We start from the raw sequence: 13,008 nt of genomic DNA on the forward strand, positions 1-13,008 counted from the left end.
ATGTAATGGACAGGAGAAAGAATAAAACGAAAGGATAGCAGGAAACATACAAACTTTAATTTTTTTTTCTTTTCACATAGGATTCACAACATTCCTCAGAAAATTCAATTTAGTTGCCCTGTTCTAGCTTGCTTACCAGAACCAATTTAATTTTAAATCTACACACAGAGCCAAGGGGGATGAAATATTTTGCAATTACTTTTAGCTCCTTGTTGGAAGGAAGAATAAGATTTAACCAGTTCTGCTCCGACTGTGATAACTATCCAGGTTTGTCAGAGGCCTAAGTGGTGTCCTTGGGCTGAAGATTAAAGAATGGAAAACTCTGTACTGAAATTACTTGCTTTGTTTAACAACTTAATGGGAGTGAATTTTGAGAATGTGACAAATTGCTTTTGATTTATCTGCACAGAGCATGAAATACTGGTGCAAGAAAGCAATTTGTTACACAGACAATGTCTACTTTTTGCTATAAATCTGTCCACTGTCACATTCTATTTGACATCTAGTTAGGTGATTTTCAAAGAACTAGTTTATTACTGCACTTAACAAAGAGCAGGAAACTGATATATGATTCTCTTGTTGCTTCTCAGCTACCAGAAACACATTTCTCAGGTATCAGTCTATGCAAGTGTTTTTTGGTTTTATCCTCTTTTGTGACAGATAGGTAAACAAGCTGATAAAATCAAGTACTTTCTAAAAGGAAAAGTTATCATATTTATGTATGCTCCTGGCTTGTCACAAAACTTCAAACAGTGTCTGGCTCTGCTTACCATCTGCACAAATTTATTCCAAATAACATAACAAAGTTTGTTTCTTGATTTCTTTCAACATAAATAGAACCATTAAGTTTGGGGATGTTTATATTCTAGGAGATAGTCAGATCATATGTTCTGATTAACCTTAGCACATAGACTTGGCCCCTGCCACCACACATACCTCAGCCCCAGCTACTCTTGTCCAAATTTCTCTTCAGTCATCTCTAGAGCCTATATCTTCAGAACCATTTGTTTCTCACCATGCCTAATACTGGGAGGAAATGAGGTTGCTATAGGTCTGGCTGAAGTCCCCCTTGGGCTGTGTTGTGGTCTGTCTTTATTAAAAGCAAAATAAAGGCCTCACATGGGGACTTGGCAACTATTCCAGATTATGCCAGGCTTTTTGATTCTTGCTTTTTTCAGAAAGAGAAGTAGAAAAGGAGGAAGCCATTTATAAATGTTATCCAAATAGACAGATCTACCCAAGACTATTTTATCACTGTCAATTTAAATGTAGACATTCTGCCCACACCAATTCACTATTAATTTGTTGAAAATTGGAGGAATTTGAGAAAGAAACACTAGCATGTATAGTAATAATCCTCATGAGCAAAATGAGAAGAACTACAACTGCTCTATATAGGTCTAACTATATGTATTGGGTATTCAGTAAATATGATGTTGATTCCAGAATTTTATTTTGTATGGCATTATCTAATTTAGTAGTTTTTATCATCATATTCCTAGACTGAGTAGAAAAACTCAACAAACATAAATTATATCAGTAATATTCAGATGAGTGGGGTGGGAATTATTCTAAAAGACATGATTCTAGACTCAATTGTGGAAAAGTCTATCTTCAAATCCTAGCACCACCACTTAACTTCCCTGAGTATCAAATTCTTCATCTTTAAAAGAAAAATAATATTTTTTCCTCATAGAGTTGTTATGAGATTAAGTCAACTAATTTGGTGTCTTCATAAACCCACAATAATAGGCACCTACTCTTATGATTACTATTTATTATTTTTTCATGGACTATTTACTTACCACTATAAGCTGAACAATTAATGAATAAATAAACATCTAGCAACATTTGTATAAGAGAGAATGATAAGCACGGAACCAGGAAGTTTGATTTCTTTAAGTCTCTCTTTTTCTTTTTTTAAAGAGAGAGAGAGAGAGAATTTTTTAATATTTATTTTTCAGTTTTCGGTGGACACAACATTGTTATTTTATTTTTATGTGGTGCTGAGGATCTAACCCAGCGCCCCTCTCATGCCAGGCCAGCGTGTTACCACTTAAGCTGCATCCCCAGCCCTCTTTAAGTCTTTCCGATAGCAAAACCCATAAGGTATTTTAATGAAGAACAGTCAAACGTCACCAGGAACATTTTTCTGCAGATACACCCCAGTATAACTGTTCAAGTATAGATTACATAGAAACAAAAATGATAGCCATTCTTGCAAAATTGCTCAGGCCCTCAATTATATAATATTATATATAACATATATGATACATATATATATATATATATATATATATATATATAACAAAAATAAATGATGTGGACACAGCAGTAAAGCAAATAAGGCAAATGCTCTCAAGTAAGGAAAATGGTAAGCCATAGTAACAAAATAGCATGGTACTAACATAAGAACAGGCATTTAGATCAATGGAATAAAAGACAGAGACAAACCGATGCAAATATACCCATATTATTCTTGAAAAAAATCGCTAAAAACACACATTGAAGAACACATAGCCTCTTTAACAAATAGTGCTGGGCAAACTGGATATTCATATTTAGAAGATTGAAACTAGATCCTATTTCTCATCCTGTACCCAAATCAACTCAAAATGGATCAAAGATGTAAATATAATACTAGAACTTTTGAAACTATTACAAGAAAGCAGGGTGAATACTTCAAGACATAGGCACAGGCAACAATTTCTCAAATAGGATTCCAACAGCTCAGGAAATAATAGCAAGAGTTGACAAATGGGACTGCATCAAATTTAAAAGCTTCTGCCCACAAAGAAAACATTTAAAGAGTGAAGAGACAGCCTACAGAATGAAAGAATATCTTTTCCAGCTATTCTTCCTACAGAGAATTACTATCCAGAATACATAAAGAACTCAAAACTTAACACTAACAGAAAAAAATTCAATCAATAAACCAAGTAAACCGAATAGATATTTTTCAAAAGAAGATGGAAAATTGTCAATCATTATATAAATAAATGTTCAACATCTTTAGTCATCAGGGAAATTCAAATCGAAACTATGTTGATAGTCTATCTCACTCCAGTCAGAATGGCTATCAACAAGAATATAAAAAATAATAAATGCTGACCAAGATGTAGGAAAAAAGAAACCCTTAGACACTATTAGTAAAATTGTAAATTAGTATGACCACAATGGAAATCATTATGGAGTTTCCTCAAAACACTAAAAATAGAATCACCATATAACCCAGTTGTTCCACTGTTTCATATAGACCCCAAAGAATTAAAGTCAGCATAGAGATACCTGCATGTCCATGTTTATCGAAACACAATTCAAAGTAACCAAGTTATGAAATTAGCCTAGATGCCTGACAATAGATGAATGGATCAAGAAAGTATGATACATGGACAGCAGAACATTTTGTAATCCTAATGACTTGGAAGGCTGAAGAGGAAGGATCCCAAGTTCAAAGCCAGCCTCATCAGCTTAACAAGGCCCTATGCAACTTAGTGAGACTCTGTCTCAAAACAAAAGAAGAGGGGGCTGGGGATGTGGCTTAGTGATTAAGTGTCCCCAGGTTCAATCAAAAGAAAGGAAGAAAGGAAAGAAGGAAGGAAGGAAGGAAGGAAGGAAGGAAGGAAGGAAGGAAGGAAGGAAAGAAAGGAAGAAAGGAAGGAAGGAAAACAGAAAAGGAGAAGAAGAAGAACATTTGCAGGAAAATGGAGGTTATTATTTAGGTAAAATAAGACAAATACATAACGACAAGTATCACATATGGAATCTAGAGAGAGATGGAAAAAAACAAAAAAGACATGATGGCAGCAGAGATTATTAGAGAGAAACTATTAGAGGGGAAGGGTTGGGATAAGGAGAAGGGAGAAAAGATGATGGAAAGGGTGATATTGGGTGGATATCAAAGTGTGTTATTATATATATAAACATGCCACAATAAACCTAGTCTATATAACTAAAATGCACCAATAAAAAAAGATGTAAACCTCAATGTCAACAAATTAATTTACTGAATATTGAAACTGAGTTTCTTATGATTCCTTAAGTATATTTTCATTTTATTCATTTCACAAATATCTGTTCAATAAGACTCTGTGGTGGACACTGTGGGCAATACAAATACTGTAATTAAATTTTGGTTCTGTTAGACCAATATTTATTGAATACCCCTCATGGGCTAAGCACTGCACTATTTGCAAGGGTGGTAAACAAAACTAATTCAGCCTGGGCCTTTGAGAGAAGAAAATAAGTAGCTATAATACAAAATATGGAGCTTCTAATTACAGACTGCAGAGGAGTGGATGACCAGAAATCAGGAAAAACTTCAAAAAGAATATGGTATCTGAGCAGATTTTTTGTAGTTGTGTGTCAAATGGACAAAGATAAGTATATCCTGTGAAAGAAATTTATATAGGTAGGCAGTGTGCAGAAATACAATTGATTCCATACCACTGAAGAGAAAGTGGAGCAGGAATAAAAGATAAAAGTTAGTAAGGGGGGCAGAAATAAGTTTGTGAATGAATGGCCTCTAATGCTGGGGAGCTTGGATTTTTTTTTTCCTTCTAAATGCTAGTAAGTCATTGAAATTCTCTAAAAAGGTTAGATCTAAAAAGGTTAGAGGCAAGGAGGATAGATAGAAAGCTGCTAAAAAATGTAAGAAAGTTAGGATGAGGAAACAGCTAACGTAACAGCACAAGGAGCAGAGAAAAGATAAATTTTAACTATATTCAAGAGACAAAATTAACAATCATTTTAGATTAGTCAATGTTTATAGAAAAATAAAATTGAGAAGTATGTATAAGAGTGTTCTTTCTGTTCACATAAAGATAGAAATTTGAAATACTTAGAAAAATTATTAGATACAAACATGGCAAAGTTTTAACAGATTAAAAAAAAGTCTAGAAAGTTGGATCTGGTGTCTAGAAAGGAAGAGATAAAGGGATTTTTATAGATAATGACTTAGATTTTAGGGCATTTACTTTTAGAAGAAAATTCCACTGAAATGAAAAGACTGCTTCTTGATTCACTTGACACTGATAGTAAATTTTAAGACAATGTTCGTTTGGCAAGGCAATGTGTAACTGGGCAGACATTGAGATGCCCTGCTCAGATCCCTTCAAGAGAACCTGCTGCTAGAAGCATAGCTTTCTGATGGGCTCCGGCTGCTGTACCTTTAGATTCATGGCAGCATTCACACTGAAGCCAGGCTCTCCATCCCAACCTCTCCCCCCTGACCCAGACAATGACTAAGCACAGAAGGTGCAGTAGAGCTAGGCCAGTCCCTTACAATATGGGGTTTCACTAATGGGGAATTTTTGCTTAAAGCTCCCTACCAGCCTGGCCAGGACTCAGAACTTCACTGTGGCTTGAGGCTCCTTCTGCTCAGTTCTTTTTCTTCCTCCTTCTCCTTCCATAGGTGTCAGACGTGCATCACCAGTTGAAGGTTCTTGCTGTCTATTCCTACACCTTTCAAACTTAACTCTGCCAGGATGTTTCTCAAAATAAAATTCACATACGTCCAAGAGAGACACCCTTTTTGGTGTCTGCTTCTCAAAAGACCTCAACTGACAGTTTAAGTAAGTTTACTAAGAATAAGAATCACAAGGAAATGTGAGTTCCTCCTCAGAGAATCTCACACCTAAACCACCCCTGGGAAACAGAAATCTAACTGATCCTTAGGGTTTTCCAAGATGATACAACCTACCCCAGTGTTACAACAGCCCCCACAATTAGACATTTTATTATTGACTTACCCACCTCCCTTGGGTCATATGTTCTATTCTAACTTCCAGAACATCTTTTACTAACATTTCATATAATTAAATTAAATTAAACTTCCCATAAAAGCTGGATTGAACTAAAAATAGTGAAAACTCTATCCATAAGAATTTTATTTTGAACTGAGTGAATTCTCAACTTAAATAATCATAGTCTCCTCTTTGAGCCCCAGGGGCACAGGCAATACAGGCAGACAACATAGTCTCCTCCGGAGTACACATTCATCTACCCTCTCAGGAGAATTTGCCTTTCCTGCTGCAAGCAGCTTCATTCAGCTGCCAGTAGAATATTTGGATGACATTGCCTCAAGTCAACACATAAGAATTCCAGTCAAGGGAGGCAGTCTGGCATAGTAGTTAAGTATACTTCTCCTACACACTTGGTTTAAATCCTGGCTCCATTAGGTGCTCAAACTGGGTAACTTCAGAAACGTTTTCCCTTCTTCTCTCTGATCATCAGTTTACTTGTGTGTAAATTGAGTATAGTAATAGTACCTTCCTTGCATGTTTGTTGTGAGGATTGTTGCTATCTGCCAAGGCAGATAAAGCATTTAGTACAGTTCCTGGCATGGACTGAGTACTCAGTAACTGGAAATTATTTATTTATGTCATCATTGTTAGCAGAAGCATCTGCTCTGGATGTGGACAGAGTTGCTTATCCACACTTGGAGAAGCCAGTGGTCATATAGAATGGTTTGGCCTCTTTTTTGACGAGAAAGCTGAGAAGCTATGTAAGTGGCCACACATTAAGGTTCAGCCTTCACTCACGATAGCAAAGGGGAAGCTGGCCTCTCTCTGAATAAGGGACAGACAGCTGGAGAGGGCCAAAAGAGGGATTACCAGAAGATTATGATGGTCAGGGGAAAGCTGAAATAACTATTTTAACAGACGATTTGTGCTCCAATTACCATCTAAATGTTCATGGTAAATAAGGATCCATAAAAACACATCTGTAAACCCCAAACTTTAGTGACTGGAGCTTTGCATGGTTCATTAGCACATATTCCTTTGCCCAACTGTGACGTCACTTATCAGCACAGACATTCTTTTTTCAAAGTCTATTCTTCAGGAGTTGGGACCAGTGCCCTGTGATGAAATTTTATGAAATCAGTGCAGTCACAGACCTTCTCCATTGAGTGAAGGAAAATTTATTAAGTGAATATCTTCCATGATGTTCTATTATATACCCTTTTATTCCTCTTTTAAGGTAAAAGTTGGTAATTATAAACTAGAAAGCGAAAATTTACTACATGCAAGTGTTTAGCTATAAGGAAGCACTAAATTCAAGATCTGTACTCCAGACTTGCTCTGTCCAACAGAATTATAATGGTGAGTCACAAATGTAACTTAGGTTTGTAATTTTAAAATTTCTATTAAACACAAGAAGTAAAAAAAAGAATTATTACATTAAATAACAATATAAATTAATTATCAACATAACTACAACTTGTTTCAACATGTAATTAATATAAAACTTTTAGTGAAATTTTAATTTTTTTATACCAAGTTTCAAAATCTCGTGTATTTTACACTTATAGCATATCTCAATACACACTAGCCAAGTGCTTATTAAGTTTTATTCTCAAAATAAATATTTTCAAGTGCTTATTAAGTTCATGTTGCTAGTAGCTACTAAATTGGATAGTGCACTTCGGGGGACTGCACTGGGCAAGAGTAGGGTTATGTAAAACACCAGGTTACCATTATGGTTGTTTGTCATTTTGGGCTGCCTAGCATCTTTTGAAAATTCTTCCTATGTTAAGGGAAATTTCACATTATGAATATCATTTCAAGAAAATAGCAGAAATAACTTACTTTCTCAGATTCTCCTTCAAATAATGGCCAATCAGAAACAACCACATGAGATTTGAATTATATAGAGAAAAGCATGAAGAGAGTGGCACTGTGTATGTGGAACTGGTGTTCTCGTAGAAGTGATGGTGAAGGCATGTAGTTTTAATGGGCACCAGCAGGAGTGATCTGAAGTCTAATACTCAGAACCCATGGATACAGGTATGTTCTGCTTTAACTATGGCCAGTAGAAGTGAAAGTGGGGCTTTATGGAACTACTTCAATGTTGGATAATGTTTCCATTAGAATCCAAACCTGGCTCTCTGAGCTACCTGTTATCCTTTATTTCTTTCTATATTCTAGTTCTATGGTCTAGATATGGAAGGTTCCCCAAAGGCCCATATATTGAAAGCTTCATCTCCAGTCTGTGGCACAATCGGGAAGGGTGAAACCTTTAGGAAGTGGGACCTAGTGGAAGGAACTTATGCCATTGAGGATGTGCTCTTAAAAGAGAATAATAGGATACTGGACTGCTTCCCAGTTGCCAGGAAGTGAGCAGTTTTGTTCCACTACACATTTCCCACCATGATGTTCTGTCTTGCCACAGGCCCAAAATCAACAGAACCAACCAACCATGGACTGAAACCTTTCAAACTGTCAGTCAAAATAAATCTTTTCTTCAGAAACCTTGATCATCTCAAGTATTTTGTCATAGTAATGAAAAACTGATAAAGAAAACTAGTTAGTGTGGCCCCTCAAATTTAGCCCCTCAGAACTATGAGCCAAAATAAACCTCTTTTCTTTAAATTTTGCTAGTCTGTAACACTGTGTTACTAGCAACAGAAAATGAACTATGATGATCCTAGCTCATATGTCACTGTTTGAATTAGACATTCTTTGAACATTCTAAAATCATACCCTCTTTCTTCAAATAAGTCCAGAATCCCCAGTCCCCTTTACCTTGAACTACTTTGTTTAACTAAATTATAAATTCATTTTAACTAAACTTGTAATTGAAATAATTGATGCATAGGGATCCCATGTGCCTTTTACCCAATTTCCCCAATGATAATATATTTTATAACTATAGTACTTCATCATAACTAGAACACTGACAATGGATACAAATAAAACAGAACATTTCCATCATCTCAAGGATCCCTCAAGTTCTCCTTTTATAGCCACATCCATTTTTCTTCTTTGCTCTCCATCAAAAATTTCACCCTTGGCAACCACTAACCTGTTCTCCATTTCTATAATATTTAGCTTCAAGAAGATTATGTAAATGCAATCTCATAATATGTTAACCTCTCAGGATTAGTTGTTTTTTTCATTCAGTATAATTTTCCAGAAAGTCATCCAAGATATTGTGTGTCAATAGTCCATTCATTTCCAGGGCTGAACAGTATTCCGTGGTTTGAATGCACCATAGTAGTTCAAAGATTAACCTACTGAATAACATCTAGGTTGTTTAAAGTTTTGAACTATTACAAATAAGCTATTACAATTTGGCATAGGTTTTTGTGTGAATATATTTCCATTTCTCCAGGATAATGTCCAGGAATATAATTATTGGATAATATTTCTTATATTTTTCTTTTAACAAACTGCCAAATTAAAAAAACATGCTTAATTTTCTTTTAACAAACTGCCAAACTATTTTCCAGAGTGACTGTGTATTTTACATTCCCATCAGCAATTAATATTTCTTTGCATCTTCACAAACATTTGTTGTTATCATTATTTTTAATTTTAGCCAGTCTGATGGGTCCAGATATCTCATTAATATCCCATTGTGGCTTTAATTGGCATTTCCTCCTGACTAATAATATCAGATATCACGTGCTTATTTGACATCTGTATCTCCTCTTTGTTGAAATATCCGTCTTTTGATAGTTTTCTAACTTAGTTTGGTGAGTTTTGAGAGTTCTTTCTGTATTCTAGAATCCAGTCTTTTGTCAGATATGTGGTTTACAAATATTTTCTCCCACCTACAGTTTTTCTTTAGACTGGGAGATGTAGCTCAGTGGTAGAGCACTTATCTAGCATGTGGGAGCCTAGGATCAAACTTCAGTACTGTGAAAGGAAGAAAGGGAAGGAGAAGGGGAAGAAGAAAGAAAGGAAGGCAAGAAAAAACAAAAAGACATCTCCCTATAGTTTGTCTCTTTCTCCTCTTAAGTAGACCTTTCACAGAACAAATTTTAATTTTAACAAACTCCAACTACAATTTATCAATTTTTCTAGGTGTGGTTTCTGGTGTTGAGTCTAAGAACTTCCAGCCTAGCCCTAGATCCTGGATTTTGTCAATATTGGATCCTGAAGATTTTTTGTTTGTTTTGGAAGGTGTATAGTTCTAAGTTTTGCACTTTAATTCTGTAATCAATTTTGAGTTAATTCTTATATAAGGTATGAGATGAAGTTTGAGGTCCTTTTTTTTCCCCCTAGGATGCTCAAGAGCTCCAACACCATTTGCTGAAAAACCTACCCTCTATTGAAATGCTTTTACACCTTTGTCAAAAATCAATTGGGCATATTTGTGTGGGGCTATTTCTAGGTTCTGTTGTTGTCCACTGGTTTATTGTCCTTCCCTCTGCCAATTTTTTATTAATGTAGTTGTCTAAGAATCTTGAAGTTAGTAAGTCAGCCTTTCTACTTTATTTTCTTTTTCAAAATTCATTTATTTATTCTACTTTATTTACATTTTTATGTAACTTTTAGAATAATTCTTTTGTATCTACAAAATTTTTTCTGAAATTTTGATAAAAATTGTGTTAAACTTGTATACCAAATTGTGGGAAATTGACATCTTTACTATATCTAGTTTTCCAATCAATGAACATGGTATCTGTCTGTTACTTAGATTTTCTTTTATTTCTTTCATTTGTATTTTATAATTTTCAATATACAAAACTTATACATATTTGTTAGGTTTATACCTAAGCATTTCACTTTTTAAAACAATTATAAATGATACTCTATTTTTTTTCATTTTAATGTTTACATGTTCATTGCTGGTGTATATAAATAAATACAATAAAGTTTTATACATTGACTATGTATCCTACAACCTTGATAAGCCCATTTTTCAGGTCTTGTTTTGATTTTGGTTTGTAAATTCCTTCAGATTTTCTACGTAGACAAGCATGTCATTTGTAAATAGGAACAGTATTTATTTAATTTATGTTCTATATGGATTTTATTTCCTTCTCTTGCCTAATTGCAGAGTTTTAAATTTCCAGCATTGTGTTGAATAAAAGTGGTAAAAACAGGCATCTTTGACTTGCTCCTAATCTCAGGGTAAAAGCATATAGTCTTTCATTACTAAATGCATATAAGTATAGGTTTTGTTAAGTATGGGTTTAAGTATATTAAATATAGGTTAGGTAGATATCTTTTATCAAGTTAATAAAGTTCCACTCTATTCCTATTTTTCTGAGTTTTATCATAGGCAATATTGGATTTTGTCAGATGCTATTTTGTATCACTTGATATATCAAATCTCTTCTTTGATCTGTTAATAGAGTGGGTTACATTGATTGCTTTTCAAGTGTTGAAAGAGTCTTGCATCCCTGGAATAAACCCCATTTGACTCTGAAGTATATTTTTAAAATATATTGCTGGATTTTATTTGTTAATATTTTATTAAGGAGTTCTTTTCATCTATATTAATTTTAGACTTTGTTCTGTAAATTATTTGTACTTTTTGGTTTTAATAAAAATGTTCATAAAATAAAATATGAAATGCTTTCTTTCATTTTCTGGAAAAATTATGTAAGATTGACGTTAACTCAATTTAATTCTCCAAATAAATCATCAGATAATAGAAATGTTTGTCTTGGAGTTTTAAAATTATAAAATCAATTCTCTCCATTGCTATGCAGATACTCAAATTAGCTATTTTGTTTTGGTTGAGTTGTGGTAATTTATGTTTCTTGAGGAATTGGTCCACTTAGTCTAACTTGTCAAATTTATGTGTATAGAGTTGTTTGTGTTTTATCTTTTTTTTCTGTTAGTCTGTCAATTTTATTGTTCTTTTCAAAGTACTGGCTTTTTATTTCACTGATTTGTCTTTATTGTTTTTATTTTTCAGATTTACTTATTTCTGCTCTTATTTTATTATTTTCTTCCTTAAACTTTTAGCTTATATTGCTCTCCCTCTAGGTTTTTTTATTATTATTATTATTGACTGGAGACTCTTCTGATGTATGCATTTTAGCGCTGTAAGTCTTCCTCTAGGTACTGCTTCAGCTGCATCTAACACGTTGATTTATTTTCTTTTTTATGCAGTTTAATAATGCACTATCTTAAACTTCATGGAACTTATTGTTTTGACTCATGAATTGTTAAAAGTGTGTTGTTTATTGATTTTTTTCCAAAATTTTGGGAAATTGCCTGCCATCCCTCTGCTATTGATATCTAGTTTCTTTCCATTACAGATGAATACCACAATCTATAATTTCAATTCTTTTAAATTTGTTTAGTTTGTTTCATGGCCAAAGATATGGTCTACCTTGATATTTGAGTATCTAGACTGTGGGTTGTGGAAACGGATGTGTGTTCTACTATTGTTGGGTGAAATGCTCTATAAAAGTCTATTAAAAATCTATTAAATTCTCTTGGTTAGGTACTGCTGAGGTGTATATATATGTAGTGTTGATTCTGCGTCTAGTTGTTCCACCAATTTTTGAGAGGAGGGTGTTGAAGTATCCAAATATAATTGTGGATTAATTTATTTCTCCTTTCAGTGCTATAAGGTTTTGCTTCATATCTTTGCAGCTCCATTATTTGGTTCATATACATTTAGAATTGTTATGTTTTCTTGGTGTATTGAACCTTTATCACTCTGTATTCTCTGTTTCTGGTAATTTTTCTTTTTTTGCTTCAGTCTTTTTTGTCTGATATTATTGATACTGCCGGTTAACAGTAACAAGTTCTGATTCCTCACATGTTGAAGTGTAACATTAGAGGAGTACACAGAGGCAAGCATATAAAGCAGGTTTTATTTTAAAAGGGGTAACATAGACTTCTTCTGGGAAAGAGAAGGGGGACATAACTGGTATCCTGGTATTCCAAGAAGTGAGAGCATTTTTCCTTTTTTATATATCCTAGGCTTCCTTTGTTCTCCTGCTCTCTTCCTCTTATCTCTCTCCTTCCTGCATATGTGACTAGGCCCAGGAGATGGCCCAGATAAGTTGGCCAAAACGTGAGAAGCAGATGGGCTGGAGGGGCCAAGGTGGAGTGATTCTGGCAGGAAGGGGACCCAGGACACATTAATTAACAACTTTCACAACTCCCTGTAGGGAGAGACAATCCCTGGAATAGGTTATTTTAGCAACAGGTTGGAGCAAGGGCAGGTTATCTTGATAAGGGTAGAGGAAGGCCTCTGAAGGCATTGACATTTCTATTCCTCAGACCCCATCTCCTGGACCCAAATTGACCTCCA

The 13,008-nt window shown here is 34.5% G+C and overlaps 1 protein-coding gene across 1 annotated transcript in view; it reads right to left on the reverse strand.

Annotated features, from left to right (window-relative positions):
• Hpse2 (heparanase 2 (inactive)) overlaps positions 1-13,008 on the reverse strand; it is a 690,427-nt gene that overhangs the window by 408,751 nt on the left and 268,668 nt on the right. The window lies entirely within an intron of this gene.

Source organism: Marmota monax, unplaced genomic scaffold (genome assembly GCF_021218885.2).
Source record: "Marmota monax isolate L192 unplaced genomic scaffold, Marmota_monax_Labrador192_F-V1.1 WCK01_AAM20220418_F8-fsc00004, whole genome shotgun sequence".
NCBI lineage: Eukaryota > Metazoa > Chordata > Mammalia > Rodentia > Sciuridae > Marmota > Marmota monax.